This window comes from Macaca fascicularis, chromosome X (genome assembly GCF_037993035.2).
Source record: "Macaca fascicularis isolate 582-1 chromosome X, T2T-MFA8v1.1".
Classification (NCBI taxonomy): domain Eukaryota; kingdom Metazoa; phylum Chordata; class Mammalia; order Primates; family Cercopithecidae; genus Macaca; species Macaca fascicularis.
Genome location: NC_088395.1, coordinates 121,888,600 through 121,905,550, shown reverse-complemented (window position 1 = coordinate 121,905,550; position 16,951 = coordinate 121,888,600). Strand labels below are relative to the sequence as shown.

The 16,951-nt window shown below is 40.1% G+C and overlaps 1 protein-coding gene and 2 long non-coding RNA genes across 10 annotated transcripts in view; 2 read left to right on the top strand and 1 right to left on the bottom strand.

The window, feature by feature from the left end:
* The window catches only part of PLS3 (plastin 3), an 87,587-nt gene extending 80,048 nt beyond the window's left edge, over positions 1-7,539 (bottom strand). For 4 of the 8 annotated variants that reach the window (XM_045384226.2, XM_074029264.1, XM_045384225.2 and 1 more), the window contains exon 1: positions 7,453-7,539. The gene's annotated coding sequence lies outside the window, so the exon portion shown is untranslated. Of the gene's footprint in view, positions 1-6,796; positions 7,014-7,452 lie in introns of those variants that run through there. The other 4 variants (XM_045384227.2, XM_074029267.1, XM_045384228.2 and 1 more) reach the window with 1 other exon arrangement.
* LOC135969213 (uncharacterized) overlaps positions 6,017-16,951 on the top strand; it is a 32,673-nt gene continuing 21,738 nt past the window's right edge. The window contains exons 1-2 of the long non-coding RNA XR_010584349.2: positions 6,017-6,090; positions 12,707-12,854. This is a non-coding gene — a long non-coding RNA (uncharacterized lncRNA). The remainder of the gene's footprint in view (positions 6,091-12,706; positions 12,855-16,951) is intronic.
* On the top strand, positions 7,714-9,521 carry LOC141409393 (uncharacterized). Its single transcript, XR_012429893.1, has 2 exons — positions 7,714-7,830; positions 9,360-9,521. It is a non-coding gene; the product is annotated as an uncharacterized lncRNA (long non-coding RNA).

The following is a 16,951-nucleotide window of genomic DNA, read 5'->3' as shown; positions in this document are numbered from 1 at the left end:
TTTGCCATATTGGCCAGGCTGGTCTCGAACTCCTGACCTCAAGTGATCTGCCTGCCTTGGCCTCCCAAAGTGTTGGGATTACAGAACTGAGCCACCACACCCAGCCTTCTTTTTTTAAATGCCACTGAAATCAAGGCTATCTTTTTGTTTAAGCCAATATTTAAATTTCAGAGACTATCAAAGGAATTCATCTTTAAAACAATCTTGGTGACTTCTCTTCTAAGAAATAATGACAGAGTGCAAAATCATGTTCGATCAAGAATGCTTACTGAAGCATTATTTATAAGATATGGAAACAAATGTCCAACAACTTGGAATTAGTGAAATAAATTATGAAATAGTCATTATATAAAATATAGTGCAGTGATTTTAAACATTTTTTTTTGATTTTAACCATTTTTTAAAATATTTGATCACTTGGAAACATGTTTATAATGTAATAAATGAAAAGAATGGGATAGTGTTATTCCAATTTTTAAAGATGTCTCTTTCTACACATAAAATAAACATAAAAATATGAGCATTTTAAATTATACTTACCTTGAATTTTTCTAATCCAAAGCAAAGTAATTGAAAACATCTTTAAAGTACACACTACGTAAGACACTTTCCCAGTAGATTAATTCATACGTATTGAATATTATAGCAATAGGATGTGCCCTAGGGACAATTTCGTATCATTTTCACCTCTGAGCAAATTCTTTGCACCCTATAATGGTAATTCTTCCTGATGTGAAACACAAGCCCCAAAATGTTAAAATGAACAATAAGAAATGGCAAAAATGGGAACATTCAAGCAAGTTAAGAAATACAGGAAAAAAGCTTGAAAATTACATTCATCTATGAATGAAAGCATTATTTTCAGTGTCAACAGCAGAATATCAATCTGAGTGCAACACCATGTAATTAGGGCTTATAATGCGGAACACAATAATATGAATATTCAAAACTATTATATGACCCTAACAAATTTTATTTTACAGAAAGTAAAAACTTTATATTATATTTATATATGACATAAAACTTTATATAATATACATATGCACACATAAGTGTATATATACTCGTGTGTGTATGAATATCACAGCTTAAGGGAATCAGACTTGCATTTTCAATGAACTGGACAGAGTATGAATGGGCGACAGAGTGAAAATCTGACTCAAAAAACAAAAACAAGAAGAAAAGAAAAGAAAATCCAAGTTAATAGCTTTGAGGGTGTTAATTTTTCAACTTAACTTCCCGCATTTTCTGGTTTCTTTTTTTTTTTTTTCTTTTGAGACGGGGTCTCACTCGGTCGCCCAGGCTTGGAGTGCAATGGCGCGATTTCCGCTCACTGCAACCTCTGCCTCCCAGGCTCAAGCAATCCTCCCACCTCAGCCTCTCGGGTAGCTGGGACTACAAGCCCATTCCACCGTGCTTGGCTAATTTTTTGTATTTTAGTAGACGGGGTTTCACCACTTTGGCTAGGCTGGTCTCCTGGCCTGAAGTGATCCACCCACCTCGGCCTCCCAAACTGTTGGGATGACAGCTGTGAGCCACCGTGCCAGGCCATTTTCTGTGTTATTCATGGCATGCTACTTAAATGTATAGATTCTCTCTTCCACTATGCAGTTTCCCATACCTGCCTGTTGTCCTCCTTTTGACTGCAATTATGAGGAGGAAAAATTTGATTTTTTATGAGGTTTTTTACATGAAACCTCCCATTTTGGGCAATCACAAAACTAAAAATGAGGTATGGTAAGCCAATGGACTCTGTAACAATTACCATTGAAGACCAAAATTCTACTCAGTAGTTAGTTAAAAAGGGGAAAAACACCACCCAATTAATGGCTTTAACGGGCCATTTTGCACAATATTTGAGGTAAGAAATAGAAGAAAGTATCACATGGGCTGAGCGCGGTAGCTCATGCCTGTAATCCCAGCACTTTGGGAGGCCAAGGCGGACAGATCACAAGGTCAGGATTTCTAGACCAGCCTGACCAACATGGTGAAAGCTTGTTTCTACTAAAAATACGAAAGTTAGCCGGGCGTGGTGGTACGCGCCTGTAATCCCAGGTACTCAGGAGACTGAGGCACGAGAATCACTTGAACCCGAGAGGCAGAGGCTGAAGTAAGCCGAGATCACGCCATTGCATTCCAGCCTGGGCAACAGAGCGAGACTCCATCTCAAGAAGAAGAAGAAGAAGAAGAAGAAGAAGAAGAAGAAGAAGAAGAAGAAGAAGAAGAAGAAGAAGAAGAAGAAGAAGAAGAAGAAGAAGAAGAAGAAGAAGAAGAAGAAGAAGAAGAAGAAGAAGAAGAGGAAGAAGAAAGTATCACATGTACGTTTTTATTCTGTTGTTATCAACCTATTCTCTTATTTTTCATTATAATATGTCTGGCTTTATTTTTCCTTTGCTTGTAAAAATTGGATGGCTGGAGAACTTTTACAGACAAAGAAAAATGTGGCAAGACTTACGCGATGAGAACCCTGCCATTTCTATAAACTCTTGTTAAAGCTTTAGTGTTTCTATGATATACTGCTGCAGTACTTTGAATTTATATAGCACCTGTCTACTTAAAAGCCAAAGCTTCACGTTTCTCACTTATCCTTTCACCATGCCTGTGAAATACGTAGATTGAAATCACATGGCTTAAAAATAAAGTGAAACCCAGATATGACCACAGAAAATTTCAATGATTTACTTAAGATAATCTATCTGTCCAGACTGCAAAGGACTAAAAGACCCTAAATTCTATGCTCAATGCTTTTCCAATAAACAACACCACCACCCTTATTATCAAATACATTTCTAAACTTTTAAGAAAATGTAAGGTTTCTCATATTATAAAATCAGTAGGCTTAATGCACCAAAAATCGCTGTCAAGGAATTATATAAATGGCACCTCTTTATTTTAAAGAACTAACATTAGTCATGGAATAACCCACTGATGATCAGTTTCCTGAATAGTCATCAATTTGCCAACAAAGTATTTAGCTTGGATTAATGCAATTGCGTCAAAGTTTGAAAAGTCAACTGATAACTGAAATAAGCCAGATTATGAATATTTGAAAAAATAAAACCCAGCAAACCAAAAAGCTTGAGCAATCCTCTCTTTTTATAAACAAAAGCATGCATGGTGTCTGGCACATGTATATACTCAATTAGTTATCAATATAATAATTCTAAATGACTTTCTGAAGGTCAAATTATGAGTCAATGGCAGAGCCCTATCTAGAATCTAGTTCCTCTGAGGGCAAGTTCAATGAAATTAGTATTTTCATTTTCATATACTAACAATGCTTCTTCATCCCTAAAACAGTTTATACTTACTAATATTTATCTTTCAAGTGTCAAGACTAAGGCAAAATTTGGTATTATTACATTTATCATGAATCTTTTGAAATTGTCTCACCTCCATAACTAAAATAAATTGGCCCAAGTATGATCAGATCTTCTCCTAAGACTGACATTTCACGATTAGACTGTTTCCATAACTTTAACCAAAGCACTCTCATAACTAAAATCAGCTAGTCATGACCACTGGTATATAAAAGAGCTTCCAACATTGTAATGTATCAAAAAAGCTTTGAAACCTCCAACACACTGAATATACATTGTGTGGTATATCACTGTCTAGAATAATACAGACTCAAAACATGATCCAGCTGACTTCTTCTAAATGAGTTGTATTATTTTCACAGATCAAAAATTTTGCCTTCTGGATCACTCTTCACCAAAAGAAAAATTGTCATATGACCAAAGACAACATAATTCTAAAAACAGATACCCCATGTTGTCATGTATCAAGAGATATTCATTTTCAAATTTTATTTTATACCAGCTACTTTCGGAATCTGTACCAAACAGCAAAAAAGAAACAGTTCGGCTTATACATTCCACATAGATTATGCTAGACCAAACACAATAGCAAAGTCATGAATTTATCATATGTGCTAAGAACACTGTCAGTACATTTCATGAAAATCCAAGTAGAAATAATGCCTAAAACATAATATGGGATAATGGCAAATGGACTTTCTTCTTGTACCCTCTCAGTGTCACCAAAAAGAACCACTTTGGTGCTCAAGCACCATGGCCAAGCTGCCCTTTTCTTTTCAGTAACAGGTTTCTGTTCACCTGGGAGAAAAATCTCACTGGGTTTCTGGTAGTGCCCTGGATACTGACATTCTGCCAGTATAAATAGTCACAGTCAAAGTCTAATGTGCATGTAATCACTTGTAGAAGAGGCTTAATTTCACCCAAATTATTACTCACTAGTTACAATTAATCCTTCTACCCAAAATGCCATAAGCCTAGTCATTTTTATCAATTGAATCTAAATGGTTACATCAGACTAGAGACTTTGGACTTCAATGTTGATCGTCTGTATTAAGTCAAGGCAAAGCGTCATTTACTTATTAATAGCTCCCCACCTCAGGTAAAGTAAGGGGTTGCTATCTGCTGGATCTAGCAGTAAAAATTAAGAATTTTACTCCCAGCCCCCTAATTTTAATAAAAATTTGGGCTCATTAGATCATACCACCAAAAAAGGAAGTCCGCAATATTGGGGGTGGTGTTCAATGAGGAGGCATCCCAAGACAATGAAAAGCTGTGGAATACAGCCTAGCAATGATTCTGTTTGGACATGATTTCACAATACTTAAAAAAGAACTTATCCTCCTACCACTTTAACCTAGTTGAGTGGTAATAACTAGCTTTTTTTGAGGTTAAACATTTATTATTTCAATCCAAAATTATATTATCACCTCACTTCCACTAGAGGGGTCTATCTACCAGTGTAGTTAACTCTAGTAACTCAGGTGCACCTTAAATCCATTTCCAGCTAATCTGTGCCACAAAGCTAGCCTTGGGATCAGAACTATGTGCTTTAAGGTTGTTCTAGTTTTCGGGCTCAGAAACGGATGAACAGCAAGAAAATGGAGTGCTGCAGTCATTCAGAGGCTGCTGCAGGAGACAAAGGGTTTTTGGCAAAAGAATACAAAGTCAGAATCTCTTAAATATCTTCTGCCCTGGTTGTTTCCAAGGCTGAATACGCATCAACCAGGTCCGTCCTTCCTTCCTTCCTTCCTTCCTTCCTTCCTTCCTTCCTTCCTTCCTTCCTTCCTTCCTTCCTCCCTCCCTCCCTCCCTCCCTCCCTTCCTCTCTCTCTCTTTCTTTCTTTTTTCTTTCCAGATAAGCAAAGCTTTTAAACTCCTGACCTCAGAGGCTCCTCTTCTATACTCTGTAATATATAATCTGAATAGCCAAATTGCCACGTTTTCCCAGCAGCAACCTTAACTTGGGTCACTTGGGCGGGTGTAGGTCAATATGGGAAAGTCGTTTCAATGTCCTCTCATTATTCTACCAAACCACTGACAGGCAAAAACCCAACCAACTCGATGTATCAAATTTACTGTCCACTGTTTTTGTGCATGATTTCTAATCTAATTAATTCAAAACCACAAATAACTGGTTAATTTTAGTCAAGAGGTTATCTACCACCTTTAAGTAGATGTCTAAAATAGGGAACAGTCTAATTAAAATATAGGCCAGACCAAGGAAGATGAACAGAGCCTTACTTTTTAACACCATCTTGTGGGATATAGCTTCAAATCTAGCATTCAGGGACAAAATGGGGCATGAGTAAAAGGATGACTTCCCTAGAAAATAATTAGTAAGATGTTTTTTAAATTTAGAAAAACCATGAGATTGAAGAACAGAGGAGATATATGTCCCAACTCACATATATTTCAATCCCTTATTTTAAAAACAGCTCCTGTTTTTGTTTTGGATAAAAGCTGAGCACCAAATTCCCTTTCTGGTCCCTCATCCAAAATCCTAGTAGAATTCCTTGATTAGAAGCTAGTTCACACTTCTCCCCACCTTTTTTTTTCAAACGCAGAGGTGGTTTTTGGAATATGGGCCTCAACCATCACATTCCAGCTTTAAAGTAAAAAGACGTCATGTGACCATCACATCAGAGACTTGGGGCACGTGATTCCAATTGGTATGTGTGGGGCTCCAGCCACTTAGCTGGAATTCACCATAAACTGCATCTCGAGGATCAAGTTTAGGCTCCCCAGTCCATTGTGACATCCAGCAAAGTGGAGTAAGTGCTTGCTCTTCAACAGTTTTTACTTTTCCCTACATTTTCTACCTACTGTTAGCCAGGCTCCCTTCCCTCCTCCCCATCCCTCTTAACAGGCCGGGCGCCCCCAGCATCCCGTCTGTCTGATGCTAAATGGTGAGGCTCTCCAACCCACTTAGTTCCAAGCTCAACCTTTTGCAAAAGCTCAACCTTCTGCACCAATGGGGATATCGTGCTGCTCAGGTGAAAGGCAAGGAGCATCGCATAAAGCTAGAGTCAGATGCCATTAACCCCCACTCCACCTCCCGGGCTGGGATCATCTTACGTCCCGGAGCCCGGCGGTCGGAACCGCCAGCACACTGGAGTAGCGACGGCGGCAGCAACTTTGGGACTGGCGAGAAGCCAGGGCGGGGGTGGTCGGCGTCCCCGGGCTTCTCATTAGAGCGCTTAAGTACTGCGGGTGGAGAAAAGTAAACACAGGCAAGTGCAGCTGTGCGGGGAAAGGCGGGGGAGGGGGCATATTACCTCCCTCCCGTCGCCCGTTCGGCTCTCCCTCTCCAAGAGTCGGAGAGGTCCGGGACTGCCGCCGCCCCGACCGCGCGCCTGGGGCCGCAGAGCCAAAGGAGCTGAAAAAAGAACAGGGGATGTGGGGACAGGGGAGAGCGGAAAGGTACTGCCCTACTGGCCCAGAGATGTTCTCCTGCTGAAAGGAAAAAAAAGTGCTTACTCATAGGGAGAGGAGGTGCGATCGCGACGCCCTCACTAAGGACGAGGGAAGCAAGCAGAAGGCAGGCAACCCAAACCTCGTTCCTTCCTTCAGCCACGGCCCCCCCTCTCCAGAGCCCCAGGGTCAGCTTAAGCCAGCCAGGTCACCCGAGGCTGGCCTGTGGGGGCTGGAGGAGTAGCAGGCTGCTGGCTCCGGGATTTCCTGAGTCCGGGCGGGAGGGGAGGGGGGATGGCAGTAGCTGGAGAAGGACGACAGAGGGAAGTTGTGCGCTGCTTTTCCACTTCGGGGCCGCAGCCGCGGAGGGGAATCAGGGCAAGGGTTGGCGTCTAGCACTCCAGCCCAAGACTGGCAACAAGTTAAGAGTAACTAGTAAGAAAGCACCACTTAATACAGTGAAGAGCAGAAAACGTGTTTGCGGCGAGTGCTGGTAGGGAAACTCCCCGTCACTCCCACACCCATTTTGGTTGCGACCGATCGCCCGGGCACCCGAGGGCTCCGGCTGAAATTTCTCCGACCTCCCTCTCCCCCAACCCCCGCCCCGCAGTGCGAGGCACGTTCCTGCTGAGCTTAATCGAGATGCTCTCCCCAGGACCACTCCTGCCCACGCCCCGGAAACCCGCTCCCCTAGTGCCCGCCGGCGCCTACAAAGCACTTACGTAAAGTCGCAGAGTCCTGGGTCTGGCCGGACTGCCTCCGACCAACGCACTCAGACAACTTCTGCACCTCGGAATCTTTGCGGCTCTGGTTCTAAAGCCAGCGCTCCCTCCCCTCCTGCCAGCCCCCTCCGCCCCTCGGCCGCCGCCATTGGCTCGGGTGGTGCTAGCAGTCGGCCTGGGAACCAGGAAGGGGATTGGGCCACGAGCCTGTCACATCAACTGGGTGGGGATCCAGGAAAATAGGCACGGGGATGGGCACCCAGGAGGGATAGGGACTGCAACTCTGCAGCAGGGAGAGGAGAATGGTCCCCAACGCCTGAGTCTCCCCTTCCTACTTGGGCTAAGAAGAAGTTAGAAGTCCAACGTGCCTGTCTCGGAGTACGTATTCACAAAATCTTATGGGATTAATAAAAATATGAAAAAGTTGGGAACGAGAATTTGAATGCCACCTATATAAGTCTATGGGGGAGGGGTACAGTTTCTCCCAGAATCGTGAGAAGAATAACGGCATGTTGGGGAACATTCCTAATTACATCTACAACAATCAGTCCAGGTGTCAAAGGGCACAGAGGGAAACATCAGCAATCATTCCTTTCCTTAAGAAGTCAAAGGAGAAGAATATGGGCAGGGCAGGGCTCAAGCCTTTGGCCTCATGCCAAGTAAATTGTTAGCCCACATCACCTGTCTGGTATGTTTGTCCATGTGGAGAGGGGTGAGAGGAGGTGGTTGGAAGTACCTTGGTTCCACTCTTTTGACCAGAAATGGGTATCAATTCTCATCAGTCTCCTTTCACCAGAGAAAACCTGGAGACATGTTACTGCTCCCCAGACTGCCATTTCTTCTCCTTCTCTGCCCAGGAGATGGCTTCTACGTCATAGCTGACCTCTTTCATTAATACACGTGGAGGTTATCTGCATTCCAAACCTATGGCTCATGGTAGATCCAAAATCAACTCAGAGAGCCAGAGTTTGAGGGATTCTGCAGGGGCAGGTCACGAGACTGACTTGTGGGATAGCTGTAGAAGGAAAAAGTGTAAGCCCTTTCCTGTTTCAGTTGTAACCATTTTGTTCAGGAAATGTGTGCTTGGAAAGTTCTGTCAACATTTAAAATTAGTTCAATTAAGTCACATTTTACATATACCAGGAAAAAATGCTGAAACGCTTTAAAATTGAATGTTCTTGAAAAGGAACCCCTATTTCGTCTGCCATTATGAATTTCCTTAGAGAAATTAATCTGTAGTGAGTGCCAAGGCTTCTTAAAAGGGAAGAACTTGGGGAGTTCGTATATTGCCTAAAGGCTAGACTAGCAGAGGACTTGGCACTAGGAAAAAGCCTTGTTAAATATTAATTAATGATTAACGAACTGGAAGAACTTATGAAAGGCACAGGAAGGTGAAAAAGAAATGAGAGGGCAATCATGCTTTCACAAACATTGAATTTCTGTTATGGGAGATTTTCTACTGGTTCAGGTTTGGGTCAGGACAAAAATACTGATTTCAACATGTTGGCGTCGGATTGAACATGGAGTCAGTGTGTTGCCACACACATTTACAGTAAGCTCCCAAATGAGATTTCTAGCATTCAGTAATTGGCCCAAGGTTTGGTGTGACTTCTGGAATTCTTCACAAAAAATTTTTAGATACAGGAAATAGGCTCCTTCAGTTTTCTACCTTTTATGGTGTCTGTCAGTCACCGCTGAAGAGCTTCCACCTGCTCTTAAACTTAAAATTACAGACTGAGCAATAGCATGAAGGGACTCTGTAAGCTAAATTTTCCAGTGCAGATATATTTGTCTCAATTATGTTGTATTCAATTTTAGTTTATTTTTCAAATTCTAGAATTTAAAGTAAAAATATTAAGAATCCTATGTATATGCTATTTACGGTTCTTGTTTTTTATTCAAAAAAGCTTACATAGGGCCGAGTGGGGTAGCTCACGCCTGTAATCCAGCACTTTGGGAGGCTGTGCGGTGGAAGGATTGCATGAGATCAGGAGTTCAAGACCAGCCTGGACAACAGAGCAAGACCTCATCTCTACAAAAAAAATTAATAAATTTTTTAAAAAGCTTAATAGAATCTATACTTTGATAAAAGTGTTCATTCACCACTACCACTGAGGATGTCGGAATTCAGTCAAGAAATGTCATTTTAATCGAAATGCAATAGTCCATAGTTTCAAAGCTGCAGAGTACCTAGCTGATGGCATTAGTTCTCATTGCGTCAGTAACTTTCCAACAGATAAAACACTCCCTAAACACAGAAGCACCTATTTGGATGCTAGTTGAGATTCCTGTTTAACAAGCTCTACTGTATAATCCAGGTAGAACTCCATCTTAATGAGTACTATTAAGATAGCCAGCCAGTTTGATGTAACTAAGCTACCTTTGTGTAGCCCAGAATCTAAAGGACCTTTTCAAAGTTTAGCATTTTGCTAGAAGAAAGGAGCCCAGGCTCAAAGCTCTTAAACAGCATTTCTTTATAATCTTTCACACAATCAATTTACCTCACAGAGGATCATTCACAAGTAACCCAAAGTTGATCGTTTTCTTATCTATATCAAAAAACCTGCACAGATGTTTGTCGGGTTCCCTCCACCTGCTTATAGGCTTTAATTCATTTTGACAGTGACTTGCGTAGTTCTTGACACATAGGAGTTCAGTAAATGTTTGTTGAACTAATGGTTATTTTATGAGTCTATTCTTGTTAAACAACAGCAACAAAAAGCTATTAATATATATAGGACTCTCACAGACCTTGTGAATCAATAACCTAAGAGTTTTTACCTTTTCTTCTATTTCCAATTTTCAATCCTAATGCCTTTGTAATAAATCACTTAAAGTCAATATCGCAAAATTTTGAAAACCATTTATTCTTCCTGTCCTCCGTTGATATCATAGAAAGGCTCCAATATCCCTCTTAGGTTTTTTGTCTATCCAAACTACCTTTCTTTCCTCCTTTGATATGCACATCCCCCTTTTTCTTGCTGTTTTTCCTATTGTTCTGCCCAACACCAATACTCTCCCCAGTCTAGTTCACAAAGTATTATGTGTACATAGTCTAAATTTTTCCCTGAAATTTTCCTAAAGTTGTCAGTTTCCTCTTTTATCCATTTTTAATTTTTAATTCTTAACATGTCATTGCTGGCTTGAACTTATTTTTTTTTTCTCTTGAGACAGAGTTTCACTCTTGTCACCCAGGCTGGAGTACAATGGCGCAGTCTCAGCTCATTGCAACCTCTGCCTCCCAGGTTCAAGCGATTCTCCTGACTCAGCCTCCCAGGTAGCTGGTACTATAGGCACCTGCCACCACACCTGGCTAATTTTTGTTTTGTCAATAGAGATGGGGTTTCACCATGTTGGCCAGGCTCCTCTCAAACTCCTGACCTCAGGTGATCCACCTACCTCGGCCTCCCAAAGTGCTGGGATTATAGACGTGAGCCACCGTGCCCGACCACTGGCTTGAACTTTTTATCCATTTTTTATTTTATTTTACTTTATTTTTTTCTTCTTTTTCCTCGTCCTGCCCAGGATAATTTTTATCATTTTTTTTAAAACCTCCTTTCTGTAGTCTATTAAAATATGATTTTGCTGCACAAACTTTATATGTCAGGAATAACTTAAAGAATCTTGATCAATTCAATACTAAATCATTTTTCTAACACACCTAATTGTTTTCTCAGTCTCTAAATGTACAATTGTGTACTAATTTGTTTTAATTAATTGTATTTTATTTTATCAGATTATTTTCAAGGAATTATCCTTTTTTTAAATCATCTTTTAAATTCATGGATAATTCTATTCCATGTTGTGATATTTTAGGTTCTTGGATTGATCCTAATCCCTCTTTTTATTCAGTATGCTGTGAGATGACATTTTTATGAAAATTAAGTATGATTTTAAAGGTTTCTCTTATATTTAAAATATTTGGCATAGAGGAAATCTTGAAAGACCTGGACAATTCTTAATTTTTTTTTGACCCATAGGATACAGATTTGAACAGTTATTACCACTGTTTATTAGTGAATTGTTTTTATGTTTCCAGCTCAAAATGTACACATATATAGCACATGAATATTAATAGTAAATAGGCAATTGTCAAATATTTTTCAAACCTAAAGGTTAGTATGAATCTGAATGTTTGCTAATGCAGGCCGACTATCTTACACGCACATTCACATAAAGAAATTACTCTGACATGTCCAAGGTTATTTCAGATATTCACTTGTAAAAAAAGAATAATTATCAGTATCTGAGAATAAGAAAAAACAAAAAAAAAGACAAAAAATCAATTGAAGTATCTTTAATAAGATTAGGACATATTTAATCAGTATGGACTTTATAATATATAGATTTAATAAAGGTCATTATCATCACTGGAAATGCTCAAAATTAAAGTGTCCCCCCCCGATTTTCTGGCTGTTAAATATCTAATTAATCAATCAGATAACTATTATAAGCAACATAGAAAAAGTATGGTCTCAAACCACAATGAATTAATAGTCTAATATTCAAATTCAAGATCAATATTCAATTCAAGATCAAAGTACACATAACTGAAAGAGAAAACAATTCAAGATAGAATATATAAGAAGTACCGTATGTAGGCTGAAAAGAATGAGAGTAATAGGGCTAAAGCCGTTATAGAAGGCATCCTTTGTGCAATGGAACTTGAGCTAGGCTTGAAAAAGATGGGTAAGACTTGATATAGGTAAGTAGAAATGAAAACCATTTTTATTCCTAGGAAGTGGTAAAAGAAGAACTTCACACAAATTAAATTTAACATAGTTTAATTGAGCAATGAATAATGGGGCAGCCACCCCAAACCAGACTAGGTGCAGAGACACTCTGGTGCTGCCACATGTTCAGAGAGAATTTATGGACAGAAAAAAGTTACATACAGAAAATGGAAGTGGGGTACAGCAACAGCTGGATTGGTTATAGCTTGGCATTTGCTTTATTTGAACTTAGTTTGAACAGTTGGCTGCCTTTGATTGGCCAAAACTCAGTAATTTTTACAAGTAAGGGTTACAGTGTGTTTACACATCTATTTAGGTTACAGTTCACTATGTATGTCAATTTTTTTTTTTTTTTTGGCAGAGTCTCGCTCTGTCACCCAGGTTGGAGTGCAGTGGCACGATCATGGCTCGCTGAAGCCTCAATTTCCCAGGCTCAGGTTATTCTCCCACCTCAGTCTCCCAAGCAGCTGGAACTACAGGCTTGTGCCACCACACCCGACCAATTTTTTTTTTTTTTGTAGAGGTGGAGTTTTGCCATGCTGTCCAGGCTGGACTTGAATGCCTGGGCTCAAGTGATCCACATGCCTGGGCCTCCCAAACTACTGGGATTACCGGCCTGAGCCACCGCACCCAACCAAGCTAAACCTTATTTAAATAGGACAGCTTTAGGTGAGTTTCTGAGTTTGGGCTTTCTTTCCAGGCTTCTACTTCCTTATCTGGAAAAGAAAAACTGAGGATTTGCCTGCCACAAAGGTGCAGTGATAACATCAATGGGAAGGAAGATTGCTTGGGATCTCATTAATGTAATCTTTTTAAAAGATAAAATATATTTGTTATACTTACTTTAGTGATTAAAAAGACTTGTGGGCGGGGCTCATGCCTGTAATCCCAGCACTTTCAGAAGCTGAGGTGGGTAGATCTCTTGAGCCCAGGAATTTGAGACCAGCCTGGGCAACATCACAAAACCCAGTCTCTACAAAAAAATACAAAAATTCGCCGTACATGGTGGTGGTACATGCTTGTAATTCCAGCTACTTGGGAGGCTGAAGTTGGAGGATCACTTGAGGCTGGGAGGTTGAGGCTGCAGTGAGCTATGATATCACCACTGAACTCCAGCCCGGACAACAGAGTAAGACCCTGTTGAAAGAAGGAAAGAAAAGAAGGAAGGAAGGCAGGGAGGAAGGAAGGGAGGGAGGGAGGGAGGGAGGAAGGAAGGAAAGAAGGGAGGGAGGGAGGGAGGGAGGGAAGGAGGGAAGCAGAAGGAAGAAAGGAAAGAAAGAAAAGAAAAGAAAAGAGAGAGGGGAACATCATACACCAGGGCCTGTCGTGGGGTCGAGGGAGAGGGGAGGGATAGCATTAGGAGATATACCTAATGTAAATGTAGAGTTAACAGGTGCAGCACACCAACACGGCACATGTATACATATGTAACAAACCTGCACGTTGTGCACATGTACCCTGGAACTTAAAGTATAATAAATAAAGTAAAGAAAGAAAAAGAAAGAAAAGAGAGAAAGAGAGAGAGAGAAAAAGAAGGAGAGAGGGAGGGAGAGAGGGAAGGAGGGAAAGAAAATAAAAGAAAAGATTTGTGAATCTTTCTTGTCTTACATTAATTAAACTGCAAGTTACAGAAAGTCTTGCTTTTAGTTATAGTAATTTTTTTTTTTTTGAGATGGAGTCTTGCTCTGTCACCCAGACTGGAGTGCAATGATGCAATCTCGGCTCACTGCAACCTTCCAACTCCTGGGTACAATCCATTCTTGGGCCTCCTGAGTAGATGGGATTACAGGTGCGCCACCACGCCGGGTTAACTTTTTGTATTTTAGTAGAGACTGGGTTTCATCATGTTGGCCAGTCTGGTCTCAAACTCCTGATATCAGGTGATCCACCCATCTCCCAAAGTGCTGGCATTACAGGCATGAGTCACCTTGCCTGGCCAGGTTACAGTAATTTTGACAGTTACTTTAGTTAGAGCCATAATAATCCCTCCCTCAATGAGATTTACAAAATTAATTGGCACATATCACATTTTGCTTTTAAGGAAGTATTATTAATAACATGCCTGTAACTTACAGAGAATTTAAGGTAGGTGAGTGCACTAGCTCAGATATACAACTTGATGTTATCATTTTGTGTGTCTGGGCTATAAAGCATTCTTTTCAGTGAAATATTCAACCTCAACCTTTATTAGAATGTAATTTGAAATATTGGAGGCTTCCTATTAAAAAAGTCTTTTAAACATATACAAACAACCCTTCAGAATAAATTGTAGCACACATTTCAAAATTTATAAGGATTATCCATAATCTTCCACAGTAGTAGCCAGACTTCTAAAGAAACAGTCATGTCCAATCTATTGCGTTTAATTGATTTCTGAATATGTAAGGCCAAATTTTGGTGAATTTACGAGTGTGTGCCTGCATTATGTGTGTGTGTGTGAGAGAGAGAGAAAGAGAGAGAATATAATCAGATTTTTAAATGCTATAACTGTTTATTCTACCAAGAATGCTTATAGTTAAATATTTGGGTCTGTGTCTACTAAGTATGCAAAATAATGACTTTATAAAGAGATTGACAGTGTGACACCATGGTTGTACCTTGAAAACATTATGCTAAGTGAAAGAGGCCAATAACAAAATACCGCATATTGTATGGTTCCATTTATATAAAATGTACAAAAAGGGAAAATCCATAGAGACAGAAAGTAGATTAGTGGTTGCCTAGGACTGGGGGTATGGGCAATTGGAGGGAAATGAGGAGTGACTGCTAGTGAGGTTCCTTTTTGGGGTAATGAAAATATTCGAAAATAGACTGTAGTGATGGTTGCATAACTATTATGAATAAATTTAAAACTATTGAATTGTACATTTTAATTGGTGAACTATATGATATGCAAATTAGATCTGTTACTTTAGGCATTAAAATTAACAGAATTTAACTGAGCAAGAAAAACAAAAACGATTAGAGAATTAGCTAGCCCCCAGAATCAGAACAGATTCAGAGATTCTGGAGCTCCCCCATGGTCAGAGAAGATTTATGGACAGAAACAGGAAAATAACATACAGAATACAGAAGCGCGTACAGAAACAGCTGGGCCTCTGCCTTATTTGAGAAGGGTTTGAACAGCTGGCTGCCTGCGAGTGGTTGTTGAAGTATGGCGGCTGTGATTGGCTGAGACTCAGCTATTGTTATAGAAGCCTACTCCTAAATTAGGTTTTCAGTTTGCTTACCTACCAAGTTAGGTTGCAGTTTATACTTAAGAATTCGAGTATACAAGTACAAAGACTTTCTCAGGCAAAATTTTAGTTTGATTTAACGTATCTCTATATAGCTGCTATTCAAAAAGAGAAGATTGACAGAATTAGGCTGAGAACCATACTAATGAGGATATGATATGAAAGGATCTGTAATTGCAGAGAAGAAACTAAACTCATGCAATCAAAAGGGCCTTGGGAGATAAATTCATCCACTTCTTGGTTAGCATGATCCCATTTTTGTCACTGTCACTGAAAGAAGAACATAGTGCTTTAACTTACTACAAAGGAGATGTAAATTAAACATTACAAAAAAACATTTAAACAAATCAAATAAGCCAGAAACAGAACCTAGGCAGTAAAAGGTGCTTTTTTTGATACTTTTAAAAAGGTTTGAATTACCATATGACTAAATTGGTCGAGGTATTTAAATCATGCCACAGTTTTCATAAATACTTGCAGTTATAAAGATAATTGCACATTTGGTTTAAGTAACCAAGAAGTTCTTTAGGAAGTGCCACAGAAGGTTTGAAGATAAGAAGTTTCATTCTGAATCAACACACATCTCTTCGGTAATTCAGAACCAATAATGTTTTCACTGGTTTGTTTCTTTATCAATACCATGGATTCACCTGAACAAGGGTGAAAATAGAATGTAAAGTTTTTCATTCAGGGAGGCATTTCCTTTCATAAACTGAGCAACATTATCATAGCTTAAATCCCATTTGGTGGTTGGAATAGAGTAGGCCTAAAACTGCTTAATTAAGGCTTTATAAAAAGTTTTAAATATTTGGGAGTCCTTTGGAAAGGACGCCACTTGAAATGAGATCATATGCCTAAGATTATGCTAAGTCAGAAGTTAGCAAACTTTGCCTGTAAAGGGCCAGAGTGTAAATATTTTTGCATACGAGCCATACAGTGTCTGTTGCAACTACTCAACTCTGCTGTTGTATTGTGGAAGCAACCATAAAAAATAAATAAACAAGCTGGGCAGGTGGCTTATGCCTGTAATCCCAGCACTGTGGGAGGTCGAGGTGGATGGATCACCTGAGGTCAGGATTTCAAGATCAGCCTGGCCAACATGGCGATATCCCTCCTCTACTAAAAATACAAAAATTAGCAGGGCATGGTGGTGCATGCCTGTAATCCCAGCTACTCAGGAGGCTGAGACAGGAGAATCGCTTGAACCCGGTCGGCAGAGGTTGCAGTGAGCCGAAATCATGCCATTGCACTCCACCCTGGGCAACAGAGCAAGACTCCATCTCAAAAACAAACAAACAAACAAACAAACAAACAAACAAACAACCGAGTGTGGTGGTTCATGCCTGTATTCCCAGCACTTTGGGAGGCTGAGGGAGGCAGATCACTTGAGGCCAGGAGTTCGAGGCCAGCCTGGCTAACATGGTGAAACCCCGTCTCTACTACACATACAAAAAATTAGCCGGACCTGGTGTCTTGCACCTGTAGTCCCAGCTATTCTGGAGGCTATGACACAAGAATCATTTAAACCCA